The 18,772-nt window shown below is 38.7% G+C and overlaps 1 protein-coding gene across 4 annotated transcripts in view; it reads left to right on the top strand.

Annotated features, from left to right (window-relative positions):
* Positions 1-813: 813 nt before the first annotated feature.
* thw (chitin-binding domain protein thawb) overlaps positions 814-18,772 on the top strand; it is a 69,962-nt gene continuing 52,003 nt past the window's right edge. The window contains exons 1-2 of one of the 4 annotated variants that reach the window (XM_089728596.1): positions 814-942; positions 2,272-2,399. The gene's annotated coding sequence lies outside the window, so the exon portion shown is untranslated. The remainder of the gene's footprint in view (positions 943-2,271; positions 2,400-18,772) is intronic. The other 3 variants (XM_089728598.1, XM_089728597.1, XM_089728599.1) reach the window with 3 other exon arrangements.

Below are 18,772 nucleotides of genomic sequence, written 5' to 3'. Positions count from 1 at the left end.
AAACGTGATTGTTTGTGAGCTTTTAAACTTATCTACCTTAAAGATTCAATTTTCCTTGGAGACCACAAAATGTCAACCCAAAGTTGATTTTAACTTCTATAGTTAAATATTTGGTGGTGGTGGTAGAACGTCTTGTGAGTCCGCTTGGGTAGGTACCACCACTGTTAAAGGCGAGGCTTTACAACTCATGTCTCAAGGTAGGTGGCGGCATTTACGTTGAAAATGTCTATGGGCTCCGGTAACCACTTAACATCAGGTGGGTCGTGAGCTCTTCCACCCAACTAAGCAATAATAAAAACATACCATTATCAGTTCACATTAGTTAGTACCACAAGCACTGGTCACCGTTCTCTTCGAATCCGTCGCTTGCGACGAAGGGCTCGACGAGTGAACCTATAGACACAGCCCACTGAGTTTTTCGCCGGCTCTTCTCAGTGGGTCGCGTTTCCGATCCAGTGGTAGATTCTGCGAAGCCCTGCTCTTGCTAGGGTCAGTGTTAGCATCACTCCGGTTTGAGCCCCGTGAGCTCACCTACACGTTAGGGTGAAGCTGAAATAGCCTCTCAAGGCTATCAGAATAGGCGGGAAAAAAAAATGTTTAGTAAGAACAAAATAAAAAACCTAACGTGTTATTGCAATGTGTTACTGTTATTATTATGGACAACACTGACGAAAGACCATGTTTAAGCTTTTTGCTTGCTCGTTTGAAACAATAACTAATAAACAAACATTAAGTTTCGTAAAGCTCTAGCAATAAAAGCACACCCTATACAGTCGCGACTGAATTTAAAAGTGTAAAAGTTTGAGCGTGCGGTGATAGTCGAGTCTCCCCTCCTGCGGCAGGTCGGACGGTGACCATCCGCTGCCATCACCAGTCGTCGTCGGCGCAGCGATCGTCCGCGCGCATCCACAGTTCGCACGTACCATCTACATTTATTAACGGGTAACCTTTTTTATTCACTTTCAGAATGCTTTACTTCACAAATATTTTTAACGACCTTAAAGAGTTTTAAACAAATATATTATTATGTAGTATAAAGCCATGAGTATTTAAGAAGGAAAATATTAACCAACTAATTTATAATTTTTTTTTTTTAAATAATACATGAAATAAAAGCTGCGAATAGTATAATTATTATAGCGTTTGTTTTAATATTTCATTGCAGTGATTAAAAAATGTAGATTGAATAAATAAATAAATAAATAAAAACAATTTATAATAAAATTTACAGTAATTTTTTGTATGAATTATTTGTGTGTGTTTTTCGATTAATTAATAGAAAGCTCTTTCTGAGTAACAAAAAAAAAACTTTTTGCGTGAGCGCTAGTTGTAAGTGATGATTTTAGTAATTTTATACAAAACACTTGTAAGATGTGTTTGTGCATACTTGTAATTTCTGTTTAGGTACAAAATCGATTAAAATCGTTTTAATTTATTATTTTATTTTATTTCTAATCAATATAGTCATTCATAGTCATTCATAATCAATATAGTCAAATTTTATAATTATATAATATCGTTTTAAATGTATAATTAAACAATTTTTCTTTTTAATGAACTTTACCATATGTCGATTTCATATAAAATCATACACGCACATCAATATAAACAAACAAATCTATTAATATTTGATTGGAACTGCTCTGATCTTGCGCCATGACCGACTTTATACAACCTCATTCTAATCGCAGAATTCAAATCTAAAGAGCACAATGCTTCATCTAATTCACAACGTATACAATTTTCAAATATATAAACATATTTTTTCATGATATTGTCCAAGAAACTACTAATTACATGAATACATTGTGCAATATACGTGCGAACATCGTGTCGCGCGTTCGTACTCTTGTTTTTTTGACGTTATACAACGCGGGAACTTGTGGGTGGCTGTCAGAATGACAAGCCACAGTTGTACCACGATTTTGAACATAAAAACAATTCCAGTTATGTTTTTGCGTGAAAAAAATGCACAAATTCAATACTATTTACTGATTTTCTAACAAAATTCTTACTCATACTTTCATAACCTTGTTAACGCTTGAGGTATGATATTTGGTAGGGGCACGTAGAATTGCTTGCGAGTCGTTTCAAGAAATGAGCGTTTTGTTATTATCTAGCAAAAGTCAGAGTGAAGAGATGCATTTTGCCCAAAATTATTTATAAACGCACAGATTTCGCAGTTTCAACAGTAACACGCAATCAAAATTACAGATCTTGAATATAAATTATCACACACGATTGAACCAACCAAATATTTGTCTATTTCAGAGTTTTTTTTTTGTTTTTGTTGTTTTGTTTCTCAAGCATTTTGAAAGTGTTTAAATAAGTGATTAAAAGATATTTTCTTGTGACAAGTGACATAACGAAGGCTTCGCCGTGGGAACGAACTGATCTGGGTGAGAGATTATAATTTAATTGTTATATTCATTGTTTACTTTGCTATGTTCACGGAATGCACGTAATTGGACATGTAGAAGAATGGCCGACTTGTGAGTTTGGTATGCAAAAAAGCACTCTGTGAATTCTTTTTTAGGGCACGTATTGGAGGTATTTTGTATGCATATACAGACGAAATCGCCTGACGTTACACAAAGAAACACGGATGACCTGAGACACAAAAAAAACCTCAATCCTTTTAGGATAGTGCTTGCATCAGCTCTTAAACTGGAGCCATGATTAATTCGCGGCAGAAATAGTTATGAACGAGCTTCAAGCCGTATGGCTGACAATGTGTTCCAAAGACAGAGTTCATGAGGTGTATTCACCTGTGTTCTAAAACACTTTGTGGACTCTTGGCTGCTAGTAGATTTTTTATAGTCTAAAAATTTTATTTCTATCTTATTTGAAGTGATTTTTACAACACCGGTTAGGCTTTTCATAGTGTTGACATATCATAATATTATTTTAGTGTTTCAAATGTGTATTGAAATACGACAATCGTAACGAAGAGAGATACGCTTCGAGTCATGCTTACGTGAAGAAGGACACGTCATAGAAGTTATTCTATGTTATAAGTTTCTTCAAATGAGGCTTACGGAGATTTTATTTATTTTTTATTGCTTAGATGGGTGGACGAGCTCACAGCCCACCTGGTGTTAAGTGGTTACCGGAGCCCATAGACATCTACAACGTAAATACACCACCCACCTTGAGATAAAAGTTCTAAGGTCTCAGTATAGTTACAACGGCTGCCCTTCAAGCCGAAATGCATTACTGCTTCACGACAGAAATAGGCAGGGTGGTGGTACCTACCCGTGCGGCCTCACAAGAGGTCCTACCACCTGTAAGAAGTACTCAGCGATAGGCAGCGGTTTGACTGTGCCCCGACATTACCGAGGACCATGAGCGATAGTAACCACGTACTGTATACTCATCTGTCTACAATGGCCATAAATAAAAAAAATTAAGATGATCGGAAATTCACATTTATGTAGTTTTTATATTATCCTGCATAGGTGGAGAATCTCACAGCTTACCCCATGTTATGTGATTATAGAAACCAGTATAAAACCCGCGATAATCAGAAGTGCTAACCATCGCACCACCCGCCATTGGAGTAGAGTTCATCCATACTACCTGAAGTCACTGCGTTCATCCACAGTGCGTTTCCCGAGATCTTTTTTGCCACGTACCATCCGGCTTTGGAATGAGCTCCCCTCCACAATGTTTCCCGAGCCCTATGACAAGTCCTTCTTCAAACGAGGCTGTTGGATAGTATTGAACGGTAGACAGTAGCTTGGCTCTGTACCTGGCATTGCTGAAGTCGATGGGCGACAGTAACCATTTACCATCATGTGGGCCGTATGCTCCTCTGCCTACAAGGGTAATAAAAAAAAAGTTAAGTTGAGATTGACTCATGTACGAAAAGAATATAAAACAATCTATCTTGATTTGTATTAAAATGTGCATACTAATTAGACTTTAGTTAAAAGCAGACACAGCCCAGTAAGTTCCTCGCCGGATATTCTCAGTAAGTCGCGATGCCGATCCGGTGGTAGATTCAGTAACGCACTACTCTCCCTAGGGTAGATTTTAATAGTATCTCAGGCCCATGGGCTCACCTACACACTCGGGCAAACCAGAATAGCCCACAACGCTACAGGTTATTAGGCAGGCAAAAAAAACAATAAACAAAAAAATTTAAAGACATGAAATAAATTCATTAAATATGAATGACCTCATTAAGCAAGTCAGGTTTACGTTTACCGCAGCTTATGAAGATTGAAATGTAAACAAGAAACCCGCTTTGAGACTTGAGTTCGTCTCAGGAACCTCAATGGTGTAACGGTTGTACCATTCATAGCGGAACAGCTGACGCAATGGGTCTACCTACAGCCAACCATCAGTAAGATGAAGTCCAAGATTTGGCGGTGGTTAACCCAAAATTCACTACCAATTTATTATAAAATAGCGACCCGCTTTCGCTTCACATCAGGAACTGTAATTTATTATCGATCTTAATGAATGTTCTTTTATACTTGACGTCTTCAGCTCTAACACTAGGAGCAGGCTTAGGGACCCGGACCGGTAACTGTACTCGTCGAACTCGACGTGCAACCTAACCCATGCATCAACCCGCTAAGTTTCTCGCCGGATCTTCTCAGCAGGTCGCGATTCCGATCCGGTAGTAGATTCATTCGCGAAGCAATTGCTCTTGAGTTGTTAGGTCTCCTTCGGAGGCGCTTGGGCAGTTGTTAGGCAATCCCACCCCTCCTGGCTGAGCCTTTGCTCGCCCACCTATCCCGGTGAAACTGGAAAGGCCTCCGGGCCACCAGTAATCTTCCAATCATAAAAAAAATTATTTTATACAAGACAGTAAAAAACACAATAAAAGCAGAATGTAATCTAACCTTTGCTCTTCCTATATGAATGGTTCACTATTTTGACAATAATGGCTTACACGTAAAAGATATATGCCGACGCGGGCCTTTTTACAGGACTATTTAAGATAAACATTTTCATTTTACATTATATACGTGTAGCTCCAATGGATTTTGCAGCGCACGCCAGAATACTTGTAGTCAGAATACTCGCAGATAGCAAATTTTCACCTATTTACTTGACACGTATATTTATATTTTGAGTAATTCACACTACATCTTTATAAATTATAGCCTATGTGTTATTGTGATGTCTAAACTATATTACTGAAAAGTTTCATCAAAGTTAACCTGTCGTTTTTGCGTGAAAGAGCGACAAACATACATCCATACATACAAACTTTCATATTTATTTTAGTAGTATTTAACAAACCTTACCTGAGTCTTCTGTGACCATGATAACTATAGTTCTAGAAAGGCCAGAAATTGTGTACGGAAATAAATAAACACGACATTAAATTGTAACAGTAGTCTTAATCAACATTCTATATGTTAAAAACATTATTAAGAAAACATGTAAACACACACTTTGACATTTAAGTGTACCCTTGAGGAAGCTGTACCGGTTGAGGAGCTGAGAATTCTCCGATGTAGTTGAACTATAATTATATATATGGCTTGTTTACTAGTAGCTTCTGTGGGCTTAAATATGCTCATAATTCGCTCATATATCTATTTTTTATATATAAAAATGAATGGCTGTTCGTTAGTCTCGCTTAAACTCGAGAACGGCTGGACCGATTTGGTTAATTTTGGTCTTGAATTATTTGTGGAAGTCCAGAGAAGGCTTAAAAGGTGAAACAATATGAAAATGCTCGGAATTATATAAAAACAAACAATTTTGTTTTTCCTTTTATGTGTCGGACTGATTCCTTTTGTTTGTTTTAAATTTATTTTGTACAAAAGTTTAGGTCTTTTATTTATCGATTGAGGCACTACGAAGTCTCCCTGGTCAGCTAGTTAGCTCATAAAATAAACGATAAAATAATCCATAAATCCCAGATTATCTCGTACGAGTAAATATATCTTATATTCGTTATTGTTGAGTGAGTCGAGAACGTACCTAATCATCAAAGGTGTTAGCAACCTTAATACGTGAAGTAGTAAGATGTAATATTCAACTTGCGTGTAGGACGTGGTGTAATTGAAAAAATGTTGCGATATGAAAGAAAAACAAATGAAATCTTAGGAAACAACGTCTAAAACACGCAGTCGAGTTTTCGCAACATATAATTTTATGTATTTATTAGAATAAAATTGAAATCACCTTTTTTTTTAATTAATGAAATAGTACATACTCTATTTAAAATTTTTAGTTTGAGTAAAAAAAAATCTAATATAAAAAAAAAAACTAATATTAAAAAAAAAAAAGACATGCCCGCTGAGTTTCTTGCTTCTCAGGACAGGACAAGAATTGCTTCTCAGGACGGAGGCTAGTTCTTGTGAATTGGCGGTAGTTGTAACAAGTATGTACTTTCATTTATGTTGAATATTTTTTTTTTGATTTGATTTGATTTGATTGATTGCCACGTGTTTGCGTATCATTCTATTGATTGCTTTTTTTTTATTGCTTGTATAGGTGGAGGAGCTCACAGTCCACCTGGTGTTAAGTGGTTACTGTAGCCCATAGACATCTATAACTTAAATGCGCCACCCACCTTGAGATATAAGTTCTAAGGTCTCAATATAGTTACAACGGCTGCCCTACCCTTAAAACCGGAACGCATTACTGCTTCACGGCAGAAATAGGCAAGGTGGTGGTACCTACCCGTGCGGACTCACAAGAGGTCCTACCACCAGTGATTTGAGCATATTAGACTAGACTAAGTTTACACTTTCAGGGAAAGTTTCAGTTACCAACATATCTACGACCAGGGGCATTGGTGTGTGGACCGTTTCAATAAATAAAGGCGTTTCAAAGACACGAATAGTGAAGTTTGATCGGCGTGCTTAGTGCGAGCTTAGTAGAGTTGGATCGTTTGCCTACGCTTGCTGCTAGGGACGCTATTTCAACTGCATACAAATTTGAGTAAACTTTTACGATATAGAGAACGTTAAAAAACTCGCACTAAGCACACTGAACACATATAATACATTCCACAGTTATAATTCTATTCAATTATAGGTGTTTCATGTTTAGCAGCGCCCGCGGCGTTGTGTTGTCTAAGGTAGATTCTGGCCATCTCTTAACATGAGCTCGAAAAAAGAATCTTATACTACGAACAAGACTCTGCTTCGAGACTTGAAGAAGAAATTATAATTGAATTTAATTAACTGATGTTTACACCTCAAACCAGAGGAAAAGGATATTATCATGAGATCTGCATTCATTATCCAGAAGAATTTAAATATTTTTAACTGGTATTGCGTTGTACGCCCACAAGGGTAGATACCGTCATTCTGTCCATTTATGCCAAGCAGCAGTTATACCTACGTATCAGTTTGAATATCATGAGACATCAGTTCTAAGTCTCAGTTTTTACAGCATAACGGTTGCCCTACCCTTCAAACTGAAAGGCGTCACTGCTTCGCGTTTGAAAAAAGGCAGGGTGGTATTACCCACCCGTGCGAGCTCACGTGATGCCCTAACACCAAACAATGGTGTTTGAAGGTATTCTCCCTGATGTCTACGGGCTTCGGCAATCACTTAACACCAGGCGGATCATGAGGTCGATTATCCAATTACAAAAAAAGAGATTACAAGTCATTCGATAAGCAAAAAAAAATTAATCCTCATTCTTAAAGAATCATTGAAAGTACTAATCAATTAAATTCCATAATTTATTTAATTAACACGCCAACATCTTCCAACTTGAGTCACACGAAACAACATGTTTCACAATAATTATTTACTTATACGCTTTTATTGAAAGATCTCTTAGAAATTGGCCGTACTATACATGAATAGATATTATGCAGTCATTACTACTTATGCCTTATTATAGTAATTTGTTTTACAATAAAAGATTTTGTAATTTTTCTATATGGAAGGAATTGTAATGACTTTGAAATATGAAGGCCGCAAGCACTTCAATTAATATTGTGGCGATCTTGTTTTGGGTAAGCAGCCGTGGGATCCGTTTGTATTTTTATAGAACACTAGAATATATTCCGTGGTTTCATTCGTCTTAAACTTCTGATTCAATTATACATATAAATAAAATTAGAGTGTCTGTTTGTAGTATTGAAATAACCGCGTTTTACTACATTCATATGAATATATAGACGGTACATACACCAAAATAACATTTTTTACAATTTTTGTCTGTCTGTCTGTTCGTTCCGGCTAATCTCTGGAACGGCTGGACCGATTTTGATGAGACTTTCACTAATAGGTAGCTGATGATATAAGGAGTAACTTAGGCTACTTTTTTAGACAGCTTCGCCCCGCGGCGTCACCCGCGGTACGACAATAATCGCGGGTAACATCGCGGGACTCAGCTATCAATAATAATTTTTTATGTTGCCGAAACAAAGCGAGGGATAAAACGTTGCTTGTTTTTTTTTTTATTGCTTAGATGGGTGGACGAGCTCACAGCTCACCTGGTGTTAAGTGGTTACTGGAGCCCATAGACATCTACAACGTAAATGCGCCACCCACCTTGAGATAAGTTCTAAGGTTTCAGTATAGTTACAACGGCTACCCCACCTTTCAAACCGAAACGCATTACTGCTTCACGGATGAAATAGGCAGGGTGGTGGTACCTACCCGCGCGGACTCACAAGACGTCCTACCACTAGTAATAAGTGTTACTCTGTGGTTCATAAACTATGAGTCGATTATTAGATCTGTTATTTACCATCATATTATGGTATATGTTAATCCAGATTATATGTAAACTATTTGAATGCGACATTTAATCAAATTCTTCAACCATCTTCTTGTGGTTTAGTAAAAAACACAGAAACTTTCACATTTGTATTATTAGTTATCTTTAATACGCGAAGAAAAGCTTGTTAGTGTTTCCTTATACAAATCGCATGCACGAATTAGCCTGAGATTTGTCATAAGTCTTGAGAAAGTTATAGTTTGACTTTTTATTTTTTGGTTAGACGGATAAACAAGTGCATAGGCCAATGGATGTTAAGTGATAACCGGAGCCCGTAGACACCAATAAAGTAAATGCCACCACCCACTTTGAAACATGAGCTCTGAGTGTCAATTCTATTGTATAAAGGCTACCCCCCCCCTTCAAACTGGAAAGGATTACTGCTTCACGGCAGAAATTTGCAGGGTGGTGCTACCTACCCGTGTATGCTCACAAATCGCCCTACCACTAGTTAATACATTTGTAACGGTTAAATGTTTCAAAGTCCAATTTTTTTGGATTAGCCTGCACCTACCACCACCCTGCATCTTTCCTTGTAGTCATGAGTTCCAATATGTTAATGTCAGTCCGATTTGATGTAACAAGCATCGGCCTATCCACTCTCCAAACCTTTTCTGAGCGGTTGACGTAATGGATTTGCCTTCGCCAACCCCGATAACAACATCAAATCATTGCTGACAAGTCGTTAACAATAAATACTGATGAGTTTGTTCCTTGTAGTAAGGAAAACCCAAAAATTGTTATGTGGACCGTATACCAAACTGAAGCTAGCTCATTAAAAACAAAACGCTGACGATAATCAATCAATTAAAGGCACGATTTAATCAGCTTTTGTAATACAACCTTTCGAATTCTCCATAAAAACAATCTACCCAATTTATACTATTGTCCTTCAAACATTACAAAAGATAGAAACTTCTTACGATGGTAAGCCAGTAATTAGTGTCCCACGACTAGAAATGTCAACTATTGTGACATCCCATATACAAGATCTCCGCGAGGTGTCTTCATCTGTCATAAATGAAATTGACATGTCAAAATCTGTGGTTTGTCGTGTGGCCTATGTCGTGATTATGATTTTAATTGTCGCATTGTCGTGAATTTGAAATTTTGTTTCTCAGGTGTAATATTTTTATTATTATTGCAGACGGACTGTATTACGTCGACCTAGTGACCAATCTCGTGCTATGTTCACGGGAGCCTAAAAAAAGAAAGAAAGAAATAATTTATTCGCTAAGCATAATGAAAATGAGTTATTACAGAAGTTAAAAGCAGCGTGTGTGCTTTGCCATTATTTGACATGCAAATTTTGCAGTGCAGTGCAAGATATTATGATATTATTATATATAACTAGAGGTCCCGCAATAGTCGAAATTCGACTATAATTAATTGGAACTGTAAGTTTGTACACCATTATGATTGTATTTTATACTTCTATAATCACAAATTTCGCCAAGACTACACTATAAAAAATAATAACAAAGACAAACAATATTTAATCTATTCTCAATTTGATAACAGACGTCAAGAACAAAGTTTGACAATAAATAGTATGCATGCGTGTGTGCGTCAAATACATGGTATGTAGTGTGTGTAATGTTTTCTTTATTGATTTAATGTTTCTTTTATGCATAATTTAAAAAAAAATATTAGCATTGTGCACTTCTTCTCGATATTCTCTATAAGCGTGGAAAATTTCATACTCCTCCGTCCGCGCAATTTTCGTAAAAAGGGGTACAAAGTTTTGCTTCACGTATTATTATATTAACCTTAATATTTACCTTCCATTCATCCATCATTCAACAAATAATAAAAAAATCCATTTATTTTGAATGTCGTTCCTAAGAAAATCATGTGATAATCATTTTCACTAATACGATTTTCTTTTAGCTTTTTCTTAAAAGACGTGTGAAAGAATTGAGAAAGACAAGACACGACTGCGGTAGGCAGCGGCTTGGCTCTGCCCCTGGCAGGTAGCCAGGTAGCACGGTAGCCACTCACCATCCAGTGGGCCGTATGCTCGTCTGCATACAAGGGCAAAAAAAAAAAAAAAAAACACGACCTTAGACCATATAGAACTTCGATCTTATAGAATCGATGTTCTGATGGGACAAACTTTCGCAACAGAAGTAAGCAGAGTTTTGGTATTTATGCGTTGTGGTCTCGCCGCCTGGCGGACCCCGCCTACGGGCGACGGTCCGTCGAGGCGATCCGCCCTGTCCTCTCGGACTGGGTGAATCGCGACCGAGGACGTCTCACCTTCCGAGCGACGCAGGTGCTCACGGGACACGGCTGTTTCGGTCGCTACCTGCACCTCGTCGCCCGGAGGGAGCCGACGCCGAAGTGCCACCACTACAGTGGCTGCAACGAGGACACGGCGGAGCACACGCTCGCATACTGCCCCGCTTTCGCGGAGCAGCGCCGCGTCCTCGTTGCAAAAATAGGACCGGACTTGTCGCTTCCGACCGTCGTGACTACGATGCTCGGCAGCGACGAGTCCTGGCAGGCGATGCTCGACTTCTGCGAGTCCACCATCTCGCAGAAGGAGGCGGCGGAACGGGAGAGGGAGAGCTCTTCTTCCCTCTCGGCGCCGTGCCGCCGCCGTCGGGCCGGGGATCGGAGGAGGGCGTTTGTCCAGCTCCAGCCCCTATGAGTCACGAGGTGACCTAAGGGGGTTGAGGCTGCGCCGCACGCTACCGTCACTCTAGCGCGCTGGCACCAGGAGGACGGGACGGCGCGTCGGCGGCTGCGGACTGCGACGCGATCCCCATTTTCGTCGTCGCTGTCGTCGCCGAACATACTGTTGAAGAGCAACCCGGTCGGCGGTGTATCGCGTTCCGACCCGGCAGGCTGGTTCTGGCCCAGCGGGGTATCCCGGAACACCAGCGGCACCGCCCGGGCGGCCTGGTAGGGCCGCCGTACCGCGGAGACCGACGATCGTTGAGTCTCACATACCCCGCGCGCCCCCTAGGCGCGGGCACATCGTAGGAGGTGCGGCCCCCGGCACGAAAAAAAAAAAAAAAAATTATGCGTTCCCACAATACTCCTACCATCATAACTACGCAAATTTAATGTTTCTCACAATAGTACATTGTGCACCAAGGGAGAAAAGTTGGACATTTCCTCCCGCGTGTAAAATTGCCAAAACGCGGGATGAGATGTCCTACTTTTTTCCCACGGTGCACATACTATATTTTCTCCTACCAAGCCGGAAGTTCGACATTGTAAAAAACTTAGCACCCGTGGAGTACCGAGCCGGGGTCCAGGGGCGAAACCATGGCGGGGGGGCGGCGAATTAATGTGTTAAGTACGTACGTACTTAAAGAGGTTGATTGTCGAATAAACAACTTATTCTCCGGTAAGTCACGGGGTTTGACTCTGATAGCGACTGTCCGATATCAGTATGAGCATCGCTGATGCCTATGAGAAACTGACTACTTTCCAACGGCCGGGATGTAGGCTCGTCTGTCTACGAAGGTAATAAAAAACTGCACGTCTGACGACCTGCGCTAGTACGAAAAGGTCATTCGTTGATTAGTTTTTTTCCATGTCCAAGACATTTCGTGTACAAACCTACAAGCAAAACATTCGTGCTTGCATCGCGATGGTCATAGTTCACAATCGCAACGTCATCTATATATTAATACGTGAAGCAAAAACTTTGTATCCTTTTTTACGTATAATTGCGCGGACGGAGGAGTATGAAATTTCCCACACTTATAGAGAATATAAAGGAGTGCAGAATTTTAATATTTTTTTTTAATTATGCATAAAATACATTAAATCAATAAAGAAAACATTACACACACTACGTATCATGTATTTGACGCACACACGCATTCATACTATTTATTGTCAAGCTTTTGTTCTTGACGTCTGTTGTCAAATTGAGAATAGATTAATAAATATTGTTTGTCTTTGTTAATATTTTTTATAGTAGAGTCTTAGCGAAATTTGTAATTATAGAAGTATAAAATACATTCATAATAGTGTACAAATTTACAATTCCAATTAATTATAGTCGAATTTCGACTACTGCAGGGCCACTAGTTTTCATAAAAACACAACTAGGGACGTTCTTTAAAAGCGATCAGTGATGGGTTTTGTAAGCTTTCGTTGTAGGTCTATTAATTTATCTATTTCCTTCTGACAAAAAAAAAGCTCTATTTAGCACGTTATTCTTGTAACTCACATTTTTCGTTACGGACATATTACGACTATTGTTGTATAGGTTATTTAACAATTTTTTGTCCATAGACAGTTCGATGGTCGCTGGCTATATAGTGTTAAGTGGTTACTGAATATACCTAGTCAGGTCATAAATTCTGTCACATGTTTAATGTAAAATAATTGAAACAAGTTTATTCATTATGTAACCATTCATATACCAAAATGAACTTAACAAAACATAGATTCTGATGACACTAAAGTTTATTCAAAATGACCTCCGTGATTTTGAATACAGGCCTTCAATCTGCGCGGCCAGTCGTCTATCGCAGCACGAACGAGGTCCATGTCAATATCGGCGGCTGCCTTAATCAAGGATGTCTTGAGTGACTCCAAATTGGGATGAGGCATTGAGCATGCCTTTTCCTCCAAGTGTTGCCATATCTTGTAATCTAACGGATTCAAATCTGGACTGGAGGAGGGCCAGTCTTCGTGCCGGATGAAGTCGATTTCACGCGCCGCCAGCCAGTCTTGTGTGCTCTTCGCTCTATGAGCTGGCGCCGAATCTTGTTGGAATACCCAGTGCCTGTTATTGAACATGGTATGAGAAACAGGTTCCACAAGGTTCGTCAGGACTGTATTTTGATACACAACTGCATTCGTTTTTACACCTTTCTCACAAAAATGTACCTCTGTTAAGCCCCAATAAGAAACTCCCAACCATACCATGAGCGAGGATGGAAAATTACATCGTTGGACACGCGGAATACGGTTGCTCGCTTCTTCACTACTGTGTGCGTACACCTTATCATTTTGTTTGTTGTAGCTCTCTTCTACGGTAAAAATTTTTTCATCCGAAAAAAGAATTTCCCGATATTTTTTTCCCGCGTACCGCTTCAACAAAGCGCGGCATCTCTTCAGTCTCAGGTCCATTAGACGAGCATTCAAACGATGTCCTCTTTTTCTTCGATATGCCCGAAGCCCAAAGTCTTCATTTAACACCCTTTTCACCGTGGTTCTGCTTAACCTCATCTGAAGAGCCAACAGTTTATGCTTACGTTTGGGATTTCTTTGAATTCGCGCCTTCACAGCTTTTATCACTGCTGGAGTCCTAACAGACCGAGGGCGACCACTTCTTGACCTGTCATCTACACTAGAGTCTGCATTGTATCGTTTGATGGTACGATAAATGAATCTTTTGGTTATATTCAAATTTGTAATATGTTAAAAATTTGAATTGGCGCGTAACCGCAGCGATGCAACGCAATAACTGCAACACGTTCTTCTTTAAGCGTCCACTCCATATTTAAAAATGAGTAAAATTCTAAAAGTATACATTTTTATTTTCATGAACAATTCGAAATTCGAATTCAATAAACTTTTTTGTCGCCAGCATTCTAAAAGAAAAGTTTTTACTGTGTGACAATACTTATGACCTGACTAGTTACAGTGTGGCGGTGACTATCATAGAACATAAGATATTTGACGGATGCCTGAATCCCCCTAAGGACATTTTTAAGTTTGAATATAAACAAGTTCCAAACGACAACATACGGACCGTCGCTATACCGAGCAATATCATCCGCTCGGTGGAAGATCTTCCCTTTGTCATTTCCTCTAAAACAGCAAAACGGGAACCCGGTCATCCTGTCGCATTTTTCTTATCGGTATACTGTAGGGCTATTATTTATTTCATTTACTTCAGATATTACATCCATATTAAATTAAAAATAACGCTTCACTTAGAACTCAAAAATAAAATAAAACAGCAACGATAATTTCGGAATAAAATTAAAACTAAACTAATTTAACCTATAAGCTGGTTTGGATCTAGAGTGATTATGTACAGAGCATGAGATTATGTACACCCATATGGACAGGTACCACCTTTTTTTTTTCTTTTTCCTACCTAAGCTGATAGCCTTGAGAGGCTATTTCAGCGTAACCTTAACTAGTAAGTGAGCTCACTGGGCTCAAACCTGATGACGTTGCTAACACGAAACCTAGCAAGAGCCGTGCTTCGCAGAATCTACCACCGGATCGGAAACGCGACCCACTGAGAAGATCCGGCGAGAAACTCAGTGGGCTGTGTCTGTGGGGTACCACCGTCTCGCCTGCGTCTGCAGCTTACAAGTAATGTGTTCCGATTTTAAGCAGAAGAATAGTCAATCTAAAATGCAGTTGAAACATCGACCTCATGTCTCAAGGTAGGTGATGTCTTCGAGACGCGATAATGATTTCACACTCCATAGGTTATGATACTCTTATACTATTCTGGCATTTAAAAACCAAATATTAATTGAAACCGTTGGTATTATATAATATGACGTTTTAAAAATACTAAACATATAACACAGTTATTTTTCAATGAGCAAAATTTCGTATTACATAAAAGAAATTAGCAAATTGCATATAATGTTATTTAACTCGCATACTAAATATAACGTTAATAGCTTGATACACAGTTCAATGACACAAAATAGCAGACGTTGTAATGCTGTGTTACATTAAAACAGCGAATAATATATTCGGTTTTGGACAATTAAGCTTTATGCACAGTAATGCATCCGCTATAGCTTATAATTAAAAAAAAATAACATTTGTTATGTAATGTGATGCATTCGCTGAAATGCTTTCAGCTGAATATTACGATTTTAAGCGCGTCCGATTTTTTTCGTGACGCGCTCACGATTTTTATACGATACGATTCGAGAAAGACGGCACTGAGCGAAGTCACAAGTGATGCAGTTTTATTGCATACAGGGACCTCATGTCTTAAGGCATAAGTTCAGTTCCATTGTATTAAATAACCTCAAATAGGAATGCGTAACTGCTTCGCAACAGAAATAAGTAAGACTGTGGTGTCGCCCAATACACGAAATTTCGGATCCTCCCGATCCACTAACGGTGCTTCTAGGTACCCCAAGCACCGGTCTTCCGTTCTCGTTGAACCCGTCGCTTGCGACGAAGGGCTCGACGAGTAAATTAACCCACAGACACAGCCCACTGAGTTTCTCGCCGGATCTTCTCAGTGGGTCGCGTTTCTGATCCGGTGGTAGATTCTGCGAAGCACGGCTATTGCTAGGGTTCGTGTTAGCAACAACATCAGGTTTGAGCCCCGTAAGCTCACTTACTCGTCCGGTTACGTTGAAATGGTCTGACAAGACCATCATCTTCGGTAGGAACAAAAAAGGACTGTGGTACCCATCTCTAAAGGCCTGTAGCGAGCATTATAGAACACAAAATACTTAACAGATGCCTGAATCTCCTTAACACATATGGAAAGTCGGTCTAGCGAGCAATATCATCTGCGCAGTGGAAGATCCATACGTTTCTTGTTACCCCATCTGGTGACTCCGACGTGATTTGAACCCGCAACCTTCAAATGGCCACCGCCACACGCCTTACATGTAAATTCCGTTTGGATAAACGAAGTCTGCTATCGAGAAGTGCTTTTACACGATCCGTGTCTACGATTTATGTAAGGCTCATAAATCAAAGCGTAATTTGAAACAGCGTTATATGTCGACATGTTGATAACCTATAAATATGTTTTTGGAGCACTCATCGCAACGAAGCACGGCAGACGAAATGTCGCGACTTCGCCTCAGGCATGACATACACTCGTCCAAAAGTCACGGTCAAAACGTTTTTTTTTACTAGCAACGTTGATGTTGAGACATGATTAATTGGCAACTTCACGTGGCAATTTAGGGTAGACTTAAAACCTATCATACAGCTTTACTTAGCACGGTAATAAAATAATAACAAAATAAAAAATAAAAATAAAAACGGCTTTTATTTTGTACAAGTGACATAAAAACAAAAATTGATGCAATGTGATCTATGCTATTAATTAACTATAGGTATTTTTTGAATAATAGTAGGTATTATTTTCCACTTGCAAGAACCCCTCATCGGATTAAAGGCCTCCTCCAAGGATAGCCAATCTTCTCTAGATTGCGCAATTCTAACCCAGTTTGTGGTTGCTACTTTCTTAATATCGTCTTCCCGTCTAGTATATGGTCTTCCATTCTTTCTTTTCCTAGTGGGCCCGTCCATATTGTTATCTTTTTTGTCCATCTCTGGTCCTGAAGGCGTGCCACATGTCCAGCCCATTTCCATTTTAAAGTTAAGGCTTGAAATAAAAAGTAGCACATACTCTTCCTCAGAATTAATTCCTTTTAGAGTTTGATGAATACCTAACAAATAGATAGGGTTACTTTCGTAATAAAAACAATAATATACATTATATTAAAAAGCTTTGAAAACTTTTGAAGGAGATTGCGGACTAGGTCAGCCATTTACCTCTAGACTAAACAAATTATTTAATTTAAGGAGGATAGTTCCTAAGTAGGCTTTATCGTGTATTATGGCTGCCTCAAGCAAAGGCGAAAATAAAACTCCCGAATCGAACCCGAACCTCGAGTCATGGTCGCTTATCACATGACCAATAAGGCGGTGACCACACAACAAATATGTTCAGTCAGCAATCGAATCTAGTCTCAAAGGTACATATTCAATAAAGCTTTCTAAGTTAACAAGACGATCAAATCCGCTGATACAACCAAATTGGTGGTGGGACCTCTTGTGAGTCCGCACGGGTAGGTTCCACCGCCCTGCCTATTTCTGCCGTGAAGCAGTAATGCATTTCGGTTTGAGCTTATATCTCAAGGTGGGTGGCGCATTTACGTCATCACTACATAGTATAAAACAAAGTCGCTTTCTCTGTCCCTATATCCGTATGTATGCTTAAATCTTTAAAACTACGCAACGGATTTTGATGCGGTTTTTTTTTAATAGATAGAGTGATTGAAGAGGATGGTTTATATGTATAATAACATCCATTAAATAGTGGAGAAATCAATAAAAATTACAGTTTCCGAAGCGAAGGGAAGGCGGGTCGATAGTATATTATATGTCTATGGGCTCTAGTAACCACTTAACACCGGGTGGTCGGTGAGCTCGTACACCAATCTAAGCAATAAAAAAAAACCTTCAGCGAAAACACTTTTCCCTAAATGTAATTACAAAATTTCGCATGATTATTTTAATAACAAATAATAACAGTCTAACCTTTAATTTAGTAACATACTAAAAATGAATGTGTTTAATATGACAAATTACGGGATGCCTTAATGAATAAGCTCTAAGCAAGGAATTAAGTTTTGTAATCGTTTGCAGCTGGCTTTAATTATTTTGGCATTAGGCGGCTCTTTGAAGTCCACTCAATGTAAACGCGGACTAATGGATGGGTCATCACATACTCGTAGGTACTACCCTATTCTAGGAAGTCCTAGGGAAGTTCATATCCCTCCATGCTCTTCATTAAAAAAAAATTATAATAATGTAGGAAAAATGATTTTACTATAAAAAAAGCGTAGGGTGTATGGTATCAGTAGTTATAAATATTTTATGAACAGATATGAGTAGAAGGGTTATTTTGATAATATCCTGAAAAGCACCTTACGCTTTTTTATAATAAAATCATTTTTTCTTACACTATTTTTAATTCAAATTTATTAAGATTTCTTTTCTATTTTTAGTGCGATTTTCTATAAAAGCGTATTTTGTATAGTTTTTTCAAACTATTATTTTTCATTTTTTAGATGAATTTCAATTTTTTCAATTCTTTTTTTTAATATTGAATTGTCATCGGTCCTTAATAAGTATACTAAATTTCGAGTTACTCCGACGTTTTAAAGGGGGTCAAAATCATGTTCAAAGATTTCGTTTACAAACATACATACGTCTGAAGCTAATAAAAGCGTATTAAAAATTCATCTGAACATCTGCAATTGTAAATATTATTATTTCACACATACACAAGAGATTTTTTTCGCTTGGAACAAACAACATCATTGCAAGGTCAATGTTCTGACGTGAACACTC

Source organism: Bombyx mandarina, chromosome 07 (genome assembly GCF_030267445.1).
Source record: "Bombyx mandarina strain Sakado chromosome 07, ASM3026744v2".
NCBI classification, from domain to species: domain Eukaryota; kingdom Metazoa; phylum Arthropoda; class Insecta; order Lepidoptera; family Bombycidae; genus Bombyx; species Bombyx mandarina.
The sequence above is the reverse complement of the archived record's forward strand: the minus strand, read 5'-3'. Positions and strand labels throughout refer to the sequence as shown.